We start from the raw sequence: 14,501 nt of genomic DNA, 5'->3' as shown, positions 1-14,501 counted from the left end.
GTGCAACGAATGGCCTGCCTGAGCATCACAGGTTCCATCAGAACAACACCCACGGCAGCCATGGAAGTCCTACTGGACCTGGCTCCACTAGATTTACATATCTAAGGGGAGGCCGCATCCAGTGCAGTAAGGCTACGACAGTCTGGTAGGTGGAAAAGCCTATCTGACTCACAGCACACTAGAATCTGGGACTGGGCAGTTGTTGCTGTTCCAGTAACTGCAGGACCTGGAGACAGAATGGTCAAAAATACAATTTTGAGCCAAGTTTTAAGACAGAGATAGAAGACAGGTCTGTCTGGATTAACCTCTCTACGACGGACATGTCTCCCAATCATTTCTAATGTTTTACAGATGGATCCCTTCTGAAGGGGTCAGTAGGTGCAGGGGTGCTTATTTTGCACAACCATAGTAAGAGAGAGCATAAATACCCACTAGGTTGTTTTGCAACTGTATCTCAAGCTGAGAAATATGCAATCCACCAGTATGTGGCGTCTCTCAAAGACCTTCAGTGTACACAAAAGGAAATATCCATTCTAACAGATAGCCAAGCTGCTATTAGGGCTCTCAGAGGGCCATACTTTATGTCATTACGGGCTTGGGAGTGTGCCGAAGTAGTCAACCAACTGAGGAGAGATAACGGTGTTACTGTTAAATGGGTACCAGGACATACTGGCATCTATGGTAACAAGAGAGCTGACTACCTCACAAAAGCTGGCAGTCAGGCTCACTTCAAAGGACCAGAGCCTGTTGTAGGTACCTCAACAACAGTCTGTAGGACTGCCCTACAGGCCTGGATTAGATGTCAACACTCAATCCGCTGGAGGGAGCTGACGGACTGTAGACAGGCACGGGAACTGATTAACGGCCAAAATCTAAGGTTTGGGAAAGCTCTCATCTCCCTGTCAAGGAAAACTCTAAATACACTGGTTGGAGTCCTAACTGGGCACAATCTGCTCAACTGCCATAAAATGGTGATGGGACTCCATGACAGTGGTCTGTGTGATGCCTGTGGCATTGAATTAAAGACCTCTTTGCACTACTTAGGCCACTGCCTGGCTCTGAGTGGTCAAAGGAAAAGAATTCTTGGGGACCCCTTTATGGATCCTGAGAAGCTCAGAACACTTGTGTGTTTCTAAGCTTGTGTCCTTCATCCGAGGGATGAGAAGGTTTGAATGAAGACCAGTGTCTTTTTGGGGAGAGCAATGGACCCACTTAGGAGGCCTCCGCTCATATGGATTTTATATCCATCCCCATTCACCATATAACCACGGGCAGAAAGGCTCCGAGTGGCTTCCTGTGATGATCCGATCAGAGCTGAAACAACCTTTAGGAGATCCGGTACCAAAACTGCCTGATAGAGGGGCAAAAACTGTACAACATATTCAAATTCCAACATTTTCTGTGCAGTACTTTGACTTCAGTGAACAAAAACCGCTCCTCAAGCACTTTCTAAGCTGATGAACAACTTCAGTTCCCACAACCACCCATGGTTACCATCCAACCTCTCCAGATGCCAGTAATGCGTGCGCACGGATTGCCAAAACCGAGCACATGCTTTAGTAATCTGTGGGCAAGGATTGCAGAAACTGAGAGCACAGTTTAGTAATCCGTGCGCACAGTTTAGTAATCAGTGCGCACGGATTACTAAACTGTGCGCACAGATTTTCAGCAGTTGTTTTTTATTTTTCTCCCACTGATCCCTGGCGGGCTCCATAGCATTCGTATGAACTGCAATGCAAAATTTCAGATTCTAGTTCTAATACGACAGAAATAGTCCATTTTGGTGTTGGTCGTACTCAGACTATTCTTTAGCTTGTCAGTTCTGTAAGAATTTAACTCCAAACTGAACTTCTGTTCAAAGACCTACAAAACAACATTTTACAGAACAAGTAACACATTACAGAAGTGTTACATTTTGGGGAAATTTGCTGACTAAAACTGCGGCATAGATCATAATGACAAATTTAAACCACTCTTTTGTAAGTCAGCTTAACATACAACTAAAACTTCCTGTTTAGCTCAGATCAGGGGACACTTTCTGCAATTATTAGGGTCTACAGGAAAAAGATTTGAGTGACATACGTAAATGGCTCCATTAGAAGTTCTGCCACTGTGCATCAAGAAAAACAAATGGGCATGTGCCTAAAGAATAAAACAAGCACATGGTGTAACTTGAGAAAAAGTAGTGAGAAAATAGATTAGAGTAGCGAGAATGACATTTTGTTCTGATAGGTTGTTAATTTGTTACTAAACTGCTGCTGTCAATCTTAACTAAAAACACAGATCATGAAAAAACCCTAAATGACGTGCTGCCCTGAGCAATGCTGTTGAGTTGACAGACTAAAAATGGCACGGTAATCAAGATAATTTCATACCCCTGGCTCCCTTAGCTCTTTATTAGGTTCAATCATGACAACAATCTCTAACTCTAATCAAAAATGTTTCCAATTGTGACTTAGTTGCCAAGAAAGGAACAAGAAATGAGGAACCCAAAATGTGGCTTCAGTGCAAGCTTCCCATGATCTTACATAATGTTGCAAAATAATTTCTACTTTTGGGAAGTTGTCTTGAGTTTTAGGCATTTGCTAACTGTGAAAACAAACAAACCATGCAAACTATCCACTCTGTCCTTTTTCTGCTGATTTAAATTGGCATCATTCTTGTGGTAGTGATTTTAGCCCCGGCAGCACAACACTTTCATGTCCAGAATGGCTGAAAGGGGGAATTAAAGTTGCTATAAAGCCTCTGAGCAGAAAAGGGAGGTAGTCACAGAGCTGAGTTTGTGAGTAGGTGTTTTGCTCTGTCTAATAATGTTGACAGTATAACACTGGTGTTACTCTGAGTGATTCATATGTGAAGGACTTGTGACTTATGTCTTTTGTAGCCTCCTGATTATATTTTAATTGTTTTATTGGAGTGGCAACTGCAAATCCTGGGCTGGCAAACCAAAACTAAAAACCATAAAAGAATTTCAGAAAATGTTAAAAAATATTTTTCATACAACCTTCCGATTCCCTACATCCTAAAGTTGAGAATACTGGTTTTAGACTGGTTGACCTTATTCAGGGGGACTAGATAAGTTTTCAGTTTAAATAAAATATAATGGAATGTTAAATATAGTTTTTAAATAGGATGCTATTGTAGCTAAATGTTTTGAAGTTAGCATAGTGTGGTCATTAGCTGCTTCATCCACCTACAGAAAGACTGCATCAATCTTTTATATACACACGTAGTCCACGATTTTGTTGCCACTCGGCTGGACTACTGTAATGCACTTTATACAGGCATCAGTGAGTCCTGTGTCTCACAGCTGCAGAGGGTACAGAATGCCGTTGCATATCTTTTTACTGGCACACGAAAGTTCGATCATGTTTCTCTTGTTTTAGCTTCCCTGCACTGGCTGCCCGTATACAGTATTTTAGGGTTTGTTTTAAAGTTTTGTTATTTGCTTTTAAAGTTCTTAATGGTCTTGCTCTGCCATATCTGTCCGATCTGCTACAACCCTAGGCCCTCTCGATCCCTCAGGTCAGCTGATCAGCTGCTCCTGACTGTGCCCAAGACAAAGCGTAAGCTCAGAGGTGACTGTGCTTTTTCTGTGGCAGCTCCTAAATTATGGAACAACCTTCCTTTGGACATCAGACAGGCGTCATCCCTGTCTGTTTTTAAATTTCTTCTTAAAACTCTTTTTTTTCTCTCTGGCCTTTGAACACAATTTGTAGTGTTGCGTTGTTTTTATGTTTTATTTTCTTTTTTTATTGATTTTATGAATGTAAGCATGTTTTATTATGTGTACAGCACTTTGGTTCTGTGTGTGTATAAAGTGCTCTATAAATAAAGATGGTATGGTATGCAGCCTTTTGTAGCCTCCTTTATTTTAGAATAAGGATAAAATCAAAAGTTCCAACATGTATGCAAAAACGTTAGCCAGACTGGGAAAAGTGGGGAAACTTATGTCTTTTCAAGTGATTTTCAGGACATGTATAAAATTTATTCTCCAAAACTGTCATGAGGAAGAAAAAAGTAACAGATTTCTACAACTACATATCAGTGTACCTACTTGCGTGTGCACGTCTGAAACCGAGTACATTCTGACCCTCGATAAAACTGAAACAGGAAAAAAAAAATGGCGCAACAGAAGACTTTATCTCCCAGCACATTTTTTAAAAACTCACTAATAACCCTGCTGCATTGGATTTCTGGAATTAGTAAGAACAAACATTTTTGTTTTAATGAGGATGATGTTAAAGTTCTGTTTATTTATTTATTTTTTTGTGTTTTTCTGATTGGTGCTCTCAGGCAGCAGCAACAACAAAAAAATACATCAAAGTAATTCCTATGCCTACATGTTTATGTATGGATAAGTAAATCGTAATATAATCTGACGCTTTAACAGTGGTTTTGTCTACTTGCAGCTACGTTTAGGGTTATTACCATGAAGCCTCTTTTATGAGTCAGAACACTCATAAATAATACGATTTTGAATACTTTTTAATTTAAATATTCAGTGCTAATGTTTGTTTTTGATCATTTTCAGTTTTTCTACACATGGTTTAAATAGGCTCTGGCTGCTGACAGAAACATTTTCTTCACTGCGAAGGAAAATAATGAGAAGCTAAAAAAAAATTCCTTGCATCCTGCAATTACCACCATCAGGATGACGTGAACGTATTCCTCCCAGCTGAAGGCCTGTATTTACACAATTAGAGCACTTAAAGGTTTACTGGATCATGAGCTCAGGGAACAATAACATCCTTCACTGTTGCCTCACGCTGAAGACCTTGACGTATTTCAGACAAAAAGGCACTTGGACTTTGGATTTAGGCAGGTTACAGTGCTCAGTGGTTGTTGATGTGTTGAAATGATGTTTTATTGCTTGTCAGTAACTTGAAAGTACAAGACGTAAAGCGAGGCGAGAGACTAAAGATCAAACAGCATCAGTTATCGTAATGTTTGCGCTGACAACCTCCGACCGGGGCTGTAAATCGTGTGGGTTATTGGTCGTTAAATTTTTACCTGCTGAGGTAGATTCTCTTCTCGGTCACCTGTCCGGGGCCGTGCTGTGGGTGAGTGTCTGGCTCGTTCTTCACCACCTCCACCCCCTCCCCCCCGCCACTCTCCTCGCAGCAGTGCTTACTAATCATGTAGAGCTGCCCGATCCTGTACTGGAAGCCGGCGACAGGTTTGCGGTGGCGAGGGTGGGAGGAATATGGAAAGAGAGGGAGAAAACAATCGTGATTCCCAAAACAAACATCATCCTCAAGATGTCATCCCATCTTTCATCAAATCCAAGTTTTTATTTATTTTTTTGTTTTAGATGCCCATATTGTTTAGTGGCAAACAACAAAAGATTCTAAACATGAAAAACTTTTGAACTTCCTAAAAAACTTGCAATAAAATTAAAGTAGTGAACAAATAAATGATTAGTTTTTCAAATTTTCCTAGAAGCTCAGCAGCTGTGGCCTCTACTGGACTCAGTTGTGGAAAGTACATTTTTAAAGTGCTGCATTCAGCACAGTTAGGAGGCAGATTGTCCTTTTCTGTGCACACTCATGCTTTATTTGACAGATTTTGTTCCTGTAGTCTTTTTTTGCAGATGAGTAACTTCAGTACGAGCTGGGGTGTTTGTATGATATCAAGGTGAACTTAATAACGCTTCATCTTGTTACAGCGCAATATTTTGCAGGAAAACCTTAGGTCCTGGCATTCATGTGGTAGTTTCTTTGACACATATTATTCATTTTAGCATTGTTGCTGACCAAACACCCCCGTCCTTCCAACCACCCCTCCTACGACCAGTGTTGACCAACCTTCGCTCAGTAGAACAATGTGCCTTCAAAACTACAAAAATCTCTTAAGAAGGGTAACACATTTTCTCAGTTGTAAAGGTGCCAGGAGCAGCTGTTCATCAGAACAAAATTTCTCATCAATCAATAACAGGAAATAAAATAAAATGCTTTGCACACAGTGAGTCAGCTTTGTGATTTTTGGGCTAATGAGACTGAACCAACGTAACATTTAAACAGACGTATACATAAAAAAAATGACAGACTGGATTTCTCAAACATGATAAGACATAGAAAAGAAAAAATATTGATTTTAGTTAATTATTATTATTATTATTTTTAGATAAAAAATTGCAAAAAAAATAAAAACCCAAAAAACATGGCATTGCAGCTTGATTAACCACAGCCACAGAATTCTGGTTTCATCTCAGCTGTTTGTTTTTCATTTTTAAAACTGTCTGTTGCTTTATATAAGAAAAAAAAAACCTAAAGAGTCCATACAAGAGTTTGAAAATTTAATTTGGCCAAGGAGGTTGAATGTGTTTGTCTTAATGAGGGGGACAGAGCTTTGTTTCCTTCTGCAGCCCCAGCGTGTTGCTGATGAGGCAGCAGTATTTTCTTGTAGAGGGTTTAAAGAAGACAAGGCCTTTGGGCATCTGAAGAGGTGCACTCTGCCTACAGAATATGGGCTTTTTCAAGATATCTAACATCTTAAAACAAAAAATATTAATTATTTTGCATATGACTAGTTTTCAGTCTCATAATTTTTGTACCGTTTTACAGTGTAAACCATTTGATGAATTTATTTTTTGTTATTGCTGAAACAGTTAACTTTTACAAATAAAATAAATAACTGTTGAACTTAAACGACTCTACTGATGCCTTTAAAATTCAATTTATTTTGTTGGCCTACATTGGTGCGGCCCTAAATGCATCATTTTAATTAAAATCAAGAACAAAGAAAGAAAGAGGAAGCCAGACATCTGCCTGCCATCCTTCACTGCTGACATCATGTGACACTCCTCCTTCTTGTTCCAATTACACAGGAATGTCAGCATTCAGTGTTTACCTATTGGGTATTTGTTGAACTTAATGAATCAAAGTGAAGTGTGCTTTAATGCCCTGATAAGAGACACCACAGCAGTCAGGTCCTCCCACATTTGTTATGAATCTTTTTTTCTTTTTCCTTTTTTGGATTCTTGCAGAAAGTTTAAAAAGACTTTTCCGTCCTTGAATCCCCATCATGGACTGAACGGCCATGAGTCACAGGGTGACAGTTTTTGGCATGTTGGCTTGTACTTCTTCCCACTGTTTTATTTTTTTGTAAGACCAGTCTGAAAAGCAACAGACTTGTCATATATTTTGGAAATGTGTAAATATAGCTCATCACATCAAGAAGGGAAACTGTGTGTCAGTGGGACTGCAAGTAAATGAGTGAATTTATACTTCTGCTTACTTATAAACTAAACACAGCATTTTAAAATGTGCCGAACTGCTCAGTTTACTCGTTATGCTAAATATTAACTGTTCTGTTTTAGTTCCTGTTTTTCAGTCATTTTCAGTTTGGTTATTTATATTTTAGCACCTGGCCATTTTCAGAAGAATCCATTTTTGCTTTTTAAATTGACATTCAGCTCGTAAAATGCTTTTAAAATTAAATTATACACAGTAAGAAGGTTCAATTAAAAGAATCATAATTACACTGATCAAATGAAGTTTTACTCCTTTCATACAGATTGTCTTGTAAGTTGTTCAAAATATATGTTATACATACATTTTTATTGTTTTATGTCTGTTTTGAGATACAGATCTTTTCTAAACTAGAGGTTTGTCTACACATACCAGACCAAAACATGTTTAAGCTGGATTTGTAGACACTGTTTTTACAAGCAGCTTGTTGCCAACACAGAACCTGTTCCAATTTATTTAGCTGAATCTACAGAAATTACAGACCAGTTAGTATTTTAGCATAAACAAGGTGATTCTAAAAGAGCCAGCCGATCTAAAGTATCATGCATTCATCGGGTCCTGCTTCATTAGTTTGCTGTATTGTTTCCTGTTTTATTAAGACGTTGCTTTAAATGACGTGGTTCCTTTGTACATAGTTTTTTGACCTGACACGTCTTTTGTTCACCACTTATTCAGTTTCCTCATGCTTTAATCACTCATCAGGCAACATTCTGTCATGGTAAATGTTATGCTGCTACAAGGGCTGGATTAAAATGACTTAAAACCAAGCCTAAGGTCAAAGAAAATATTTAAAATAGAAAAGATCAGAAGATCTGACTCACTGGAAGCAAAATATAAAGACAATTTTAACACTTTGTCACACAGTATTAATTACTATTTATTACTTAGATTGTGAGATTTACATCAAATGATGTCCGATTATCTTCATGCACACTTTCAGCATGTTTGTTCAACCTGAACAACCACCGTCAACAGCTTCACTGGTCAGGATTTGAACAATTCATAGTGATAACATTACCTTTTCTGAGATGCTTCTCATACATTGAAAACTGATCAAAAGATGAGTCTTAGTGTGAGCCATTAAATTCCAAAGTGATTCAGTACATTTTATTGGCACTGAAGATTATTGTGTGATTACAGGCTGGAAGATAAAATATGCGCCACTACATCTGTCCGACACTAACAGACAAGTGTCTATGGATCATTGTCTTGCCTGAGGACACGTTTAGTAATTGCCGGGAAGAGGTGAAGAATGAACCATCCAACTGGTTGACACAGTTCCCCGTTCCTCCCACATCACCTGTGAGCTCCACTCGAAGCAGGAAAAAAAATCCCCAGCACTGAACATCCCTTAACTCTGAAGAGCTGTGTCGTATTACAGAAGCGCTACTGGATATCTCACAGCTGAAGATCGACACAATCCTTCTTTTATAAGCAGAGCACTGGTTGAAGTGTTGTAAACGGTTTTGAATGAGGTATCCATTTTCATTTGATGCATCCTCGAGTAAGCTGCATTTAAACTTGCACCGCACTCAGGCAAAAAGAGGATTTGCTGCAGACTGAAGTTTTATGCGTGTCCTGTACTGATACTGCGAATCCCATTCTGGACTGCTATTTGTCACTGTCATTGTTGTGGTAACAGATAGAGGTGAGGGGAACGGGGGGTGGAGTGGAGGGGTGGGGGTGTGCACAGGAGGAGGATGAGGACATTCCTTTTGAAGGACACCTGAGGGAATAACTCCCTCCTTGCCTTTTTCCTCCAACAGGATCTGTTTGTGTACAAAACTGCAGGCCGAATGCCTTTGTTTGAGCTCAGTTTTTCCACAGCTGGAACCTGTCCGACTAGTTTGTGAGTGGCTAGGAAAAAAAAGTGAGGGAAGCGGAATTGCAGACACGCGAGGACAAATGAGTAGAAAAACAGTGTGAAAATGCTGGTCAGGCTTTGTGTGTTGGTTCTGTTTAATTGTCAGTGATCATATCTGCAGAGGACACCTCACTAAAGTGTCAAAAACCTCCACGGCGCAGCTGATAGAAGCGTGTGCTCCTTTGACACTTCTTTTTTCTCAATGCATCGTAATTGCAGGTTCTAAAAAAACCTGTCCACATCATCTCTTTTATCTGTTTTCTAGAAATGTGAAGGGTGTGTTTGTGTGAGCGTGGGAAAGACAAACACTTACCTCTTCCACCGTCAGTGGCATACATATGCGATACTCTTTCATCAACATGGTGCTGCAGCTTGGAACGCCGTCTGAACCGAATGGAGAAACTTTGCTGGAGTTTGTTTATCTCAGCTGTCTCGTCCGTAGACTTGCTCAGGCACGTAACCCTGTTGCAACCACAGTGACCTCTTCTCAGCCGCTCTCCTCTCCCCCTTGTTGTGCTGATCTCAGTGGTCCGTGGAGTCAGGTCCTGTTCTTTCTGTCAGTGAGTATCTGCTGTTTTCTTACTTCCCTCACTCCTCAGAGGCTCGTCTCTGCTTTCTGTTTCTCTTCCTCAATTAATCTTTTAGAGCCGACTTTTTAACAGCCAGTCTCTACTCCTCCTCCCCTGTCCTGACTGTGGTTGCTCTCTATGATAGTTGTTTTGCTCTCCGTTTGCTTTTGTTGCAGCGAGAACAAAGCTGGAGTTAGTCAAAGTAAAAATGAAACCCTTCACTTTGTCTTCTGGCCCAGTGCGAGCTTGGCTTAATTTCTCCTCGTGAAATTTTACAGTGCTCCTCCTCTCTAAACCACCCTCCGCTACTTTCAGTTCCTCACAAATTCCTTTGCTGTTTCCCTCTTTATCTTTTTTTTCTGTGCTTCTTGTTGTATCCACTCCCCGCCCACTGTACTTTAGTACTTCTGTACCTGTGCCACCTCTTTCCTTTTTGATCTTATTCTTCTTTTTCTTTAGTACTGTCTATGGGCATAACCGCCATAGGTACGGGGTGGGACATGTCCCCCCCCCCACTTCCAATATCTGTGCCCTCTGTCCCCCTCACTTTTTTCAGCCGAAGCAGGAAAAAAAGACCTTTAAAGAAATGTGTCCCCCCACTTTCAAGATGGTGATAAACAGCTTTCTTCTCACTGTGACTGTCAGTGTTCTTCAGAAGAAATATGAAATCATGTTCTATGGAAAAATATGAATATCTAATGTCCATGTAACACAATTTTTGACTAAATGATTGCACTAGGAAGGCATATTGCATCATATCAGTGGCAGACTTTTGAACTGGTTTGAATCGAAATATATCATGACGGACTTTGTAACATCGAGAAATATCGTGTCATCATCCAAACAAATTAATATAATATTGTATTGTGACAAAACTGGTGATTTACACACCTAACCAAGACCAATGTGGATTGCTTCCATCTTAAAACAACTCACATCTAAAAAGATCTGAAGCAGTTGAGCTAAACACTATTTATATACCTTTTGCAGAATCGTACGTAAGCACAAATAAAACTTGGGTTCATGAGGTTTTCAAATCATTGCATCTATTTTTTTATTTGTTTTATTTTTACGATTTCTAAATTAGGAGCTGGGCGACTCAGTTGGTAGAGCTGTTGTCTTTCAGTAAGTAGGTTGCCAGATAGAAACCCAGCCGGGGATCTTTCTGGGGAGAGTTTTTTCCAGGTACTCCGGCTCCCTCCCACAGGAGGACATGGTCCCAAAGACCAAAAGCATTCATATTAGGGTAACTGGGAACACTAAATTATCCCTGAGTACCTTAATTATACAAACTGAAACTGTTCATACAGCTATTTCTTTCAGGTAAAATATCAATTAACTCACCTTCCAATAATCCAAACTATCCCTTGACTATTTAAACAGGCTCTTTCCCATCCTTTCCTTTATGTGTATATGAACATCTGGAGTGGTCCCTTGGATTAAATATTGCCGAGCCAAAAGAGCTTCAATGAACCACTGGGCTGGACATGCTCGCATTGTATTACCTCCTGACCTTCAGCTGGATTTAATTGAATCCACTTTCAGTCAATGAGTGGTGGAATCCAAGCTGTCATAATATGTTTCTTGTGTCCATTCTCGAGTCGCCGGGTGCTCAGCCACCGCAGAGCATATATTGCTGCCTCCCTATCAAATAAGAGAAGCAGATGTTTGGCTTCTCTGAGTCAGTCTGATGAGGCCCAAAACCAATAACCGTCCCTGGATTCCTCATCTCTGCCAGAATCCACTTGGTTTTCTCGGTGTGCCTTGAGACGGGGCCAAAGTAGCTCACTCTTCCACACGTTTTCGCTATCATCAGCTTTCGCACTGAAAGAGCGGTGAAAATAAATTCCTGGTGGGGTTTGCTGCTATCTTATCAGATCAGTGTTTGGAGAAGGGAAGCCACTTCAGAGAGTTGAGGTGTGCTTTGCTCGTCTCAGCCTCAATTTTCCCCAGATTCGCACAGCTCTGACAGCACACGCAGCGGTGCAGTTTAGAGGGTGATTGGTGAGGACTTGGATGCGCATTCTGCAGCTAAAAGAGTCACTGATGTCTTTAATTATTCAGTTGTGATTAAATTATATTTTGAGGAAAAGCTGTGAGGCTCAGATGACTTGTGGAGCTGATCATAAAATCATTTATTGATCGATTACTGTGAGGGTTGGAAAAAAAAGTTTGTCGTAGACGTTAAAGGATAAATGACGGAATAGATTTGACTGACAATTACAAAAAGTAATGCAACAAATGCTCCATTTATGTCTGGTATTTACATATACTCTTCATCAGAATAAGCTTGCCTTCTTAGCTATTTAGAGATGTTCCCTTGATTCTTGTTTATGCTGTGATAAAGTACGTAAATGCAAATCATTTACGCATGTGAGCATGATTCAAAATGGCAACACTTGTTTTATGGTTGCACTTTTCTGCCCATGTGAGAGATTACAGGAAATCAACAGTTATAGTGCTGTAGACAAAGCAGAACAACAGCATTACAGACACAACAATGGGCTGTAATTCCGTTTTTTTAACATAACTTTGATCCCACTTCTAACAGAAAGCAGGTGAGTGTCTGCAAAGCTGTACACGAATGCTGTGTGTACAACATCTTGCCAAGACCGTAAATTTAAGGTCAACGACTCATCAGCTTTATGAAGTGTTGCCAGTCGTTTTATTAGTGCTCAGAGAATTTTCCATGTAGCTTTCACCATAACAGAACAGAACAAAAAGTGAAAGAAGCACAACCTGTTCACTTCGCTTTACAAGGTGGAGACACATAACATGGTCAGGTTACACGTCAGCACAATGGAAACAAAGATGATGGGAACTCATAATAATAATAATGATATATTAATAAATTCTCTTTAAACTGAAATTAAAACTCACAAGTTTGGACAAAAGTTGGCAAAGAAGCTTAAAATATGAAACTTTTAAACACGAGACCCTTGTTCAATTCCTGTGAGGAGATGATGGTGTTTTGACTTTAAATTTATTGATTTATGTTTTATTTATTTATTTAAATAAAATAAATATGTTTTTAAAGTCATTGTGTAATGTTTCAGTTCTAACTCAGAAAGTACTATGAATTGGAAAGTATCCAAACTGAAGTACTCGTACTTGTACTTGGTTTGAGGAAAATCTGGCATCAGCACACATTTACCACAGAAACAGTGTTGTCAGTCTCACTGTATTGGGACTGTCAGCCTGGAGCCCAAAGCAGTGGAGAAGTGTTTTTTCTTTCCTTTAAACTTTCTTTATTATTGACAAGTAATTTAATTCAACATGTGCTTCACCTCATATTGCTTTAAAATGTCATAGCCTTTTTTTGTCCTACTTTGGGACCAGACTTGCAGCTTGAGTACAAGAAGTGATAAAATCGAGTTACTGAGTTACTGGAAAGGGTCAAAGATTGAAGGCCAAACATTTGGCTGAGATTTAATAACAAATCCAAACATCACGTTTTGTTTGAGCTAACCACAGTCAGATTACGTCACCTTCTTGGTATATTTATAGTCTGCAAATCTGAGAAATAATGAGGCACATTTGGATTAGATAAACCTTTGTAAAGTCCTACTAACTGTTTCATAGAAAAATACTTTTTTGTCAGCTCTGCAGAAACTTGAGTGTAATACTTAAATCGGCTCATTAGCTGTACTCATCTGGTCTATGTGAGGTCAATGGAAAATTAGAGATCAAATATGTAAAAAAATCAACTTGCTGATAAATGGAACCTACCTTTATTTTGAAATTATGTTTTGTTATGCTATAATTTTGAAAGTAAACACTCTGGTGTTGACATTAGCAGCCTCCTTTGTGCGCTAGAATGTAACGTTTTTAACAAGATGTGAACCAAAAGCAAACACTGTGAGTGCGCACAGGCATCAGTGGCGAGACTGTCCCATCCTGCCCCTTACATGCATAAGTGCCCACTCCCAAGTTCCTATGTGTAAATGTTATGAGGTTATGAGTAAATGTCTAGGGTGTACAGTAAAATTGGAGCCCAGGTGGCCACAGCAAACAGAGATGTAAAATTGTTGCCGTTGTAACACACCTGTGCCCCAAAAACCTTACGTGAGTGCAGTTAAAAAAATGAAGAGGGTGGAGGTGTGTGGTGGGGGATGGGGAGAAAAAAATTGAGGGAGCAAGAATGCTCCCACAGGGGGCCAGCTCCCCCACTGACCCCAGTAGGCTCCCCCGCTCCCCGAGACCCACCCAGGGGCTGAGGCCCCCAAGACCTCCTCCTCCGGACAGACCGCCAGGCCTGGAGTACGCCAGATCACAGACAGACAGAGCCCAGAGACCCCCAAGATCCGACCCCCAGCCCCACAGCCAACTGGCAGCTCAAAGAAGCTACCAAACCCCAGCAAGAACGATCTAGCTGAGAGCGCACACCCAGCCGCCGACAGCGCAAGGAGGGACCAAGAGCGAGCCCCCGCCACAACAAAGGGGCCAGTCAGCCAACCCAGCACAGCCCGCAGCCGCCACCACGGCCATCCGCCCAGCCCCGCCCACCCCATCATCGAGAGTTTAGGGTTAGAGCTGGGGTGGAGGGGAAACTGGCATAGTACTGGCCTCTGCCCCGTCTTCTTCCCCATTTTAATTGCATTATAGAACAACACGCATCATCAGTACATCTGAGGGTGGGGGTTTGTGTGTCGGGGTCTTTTTCACTCCCCTGTTCCCTGTTGGCCATCTGGAGATGGGGTCCTGGGGGGTGCTGACTGTCTGGTGGGGCCTGGGCTGCGCGCAGACATGGGGTTTGGAGGGGTTCCGGAGGCGGGGCTAGCGCTCCGGCTTCCCTGGGGCTGTCCGGGCTCCCGG

This window comes from Austrofundulus limnaeus, unplaced genomic scaffold, assembly GCF_001266775.1.
Source record: "Austrofundulus limnaeus strain Quisiro unplaced genomic scaffold, Austrofundulus_limnaeus-1.0 Scaffold2111, whole genome shotgun sequence".
NCBI lineage: Eukaryota > Metazoa > Chordata > Actinopteri > Cyprinodontiformes > Rivulidae > Austrofundulus > Austrofundulus limnaeus.
This window is presented reverse-complemented; position numbering follows the sequence as displayed.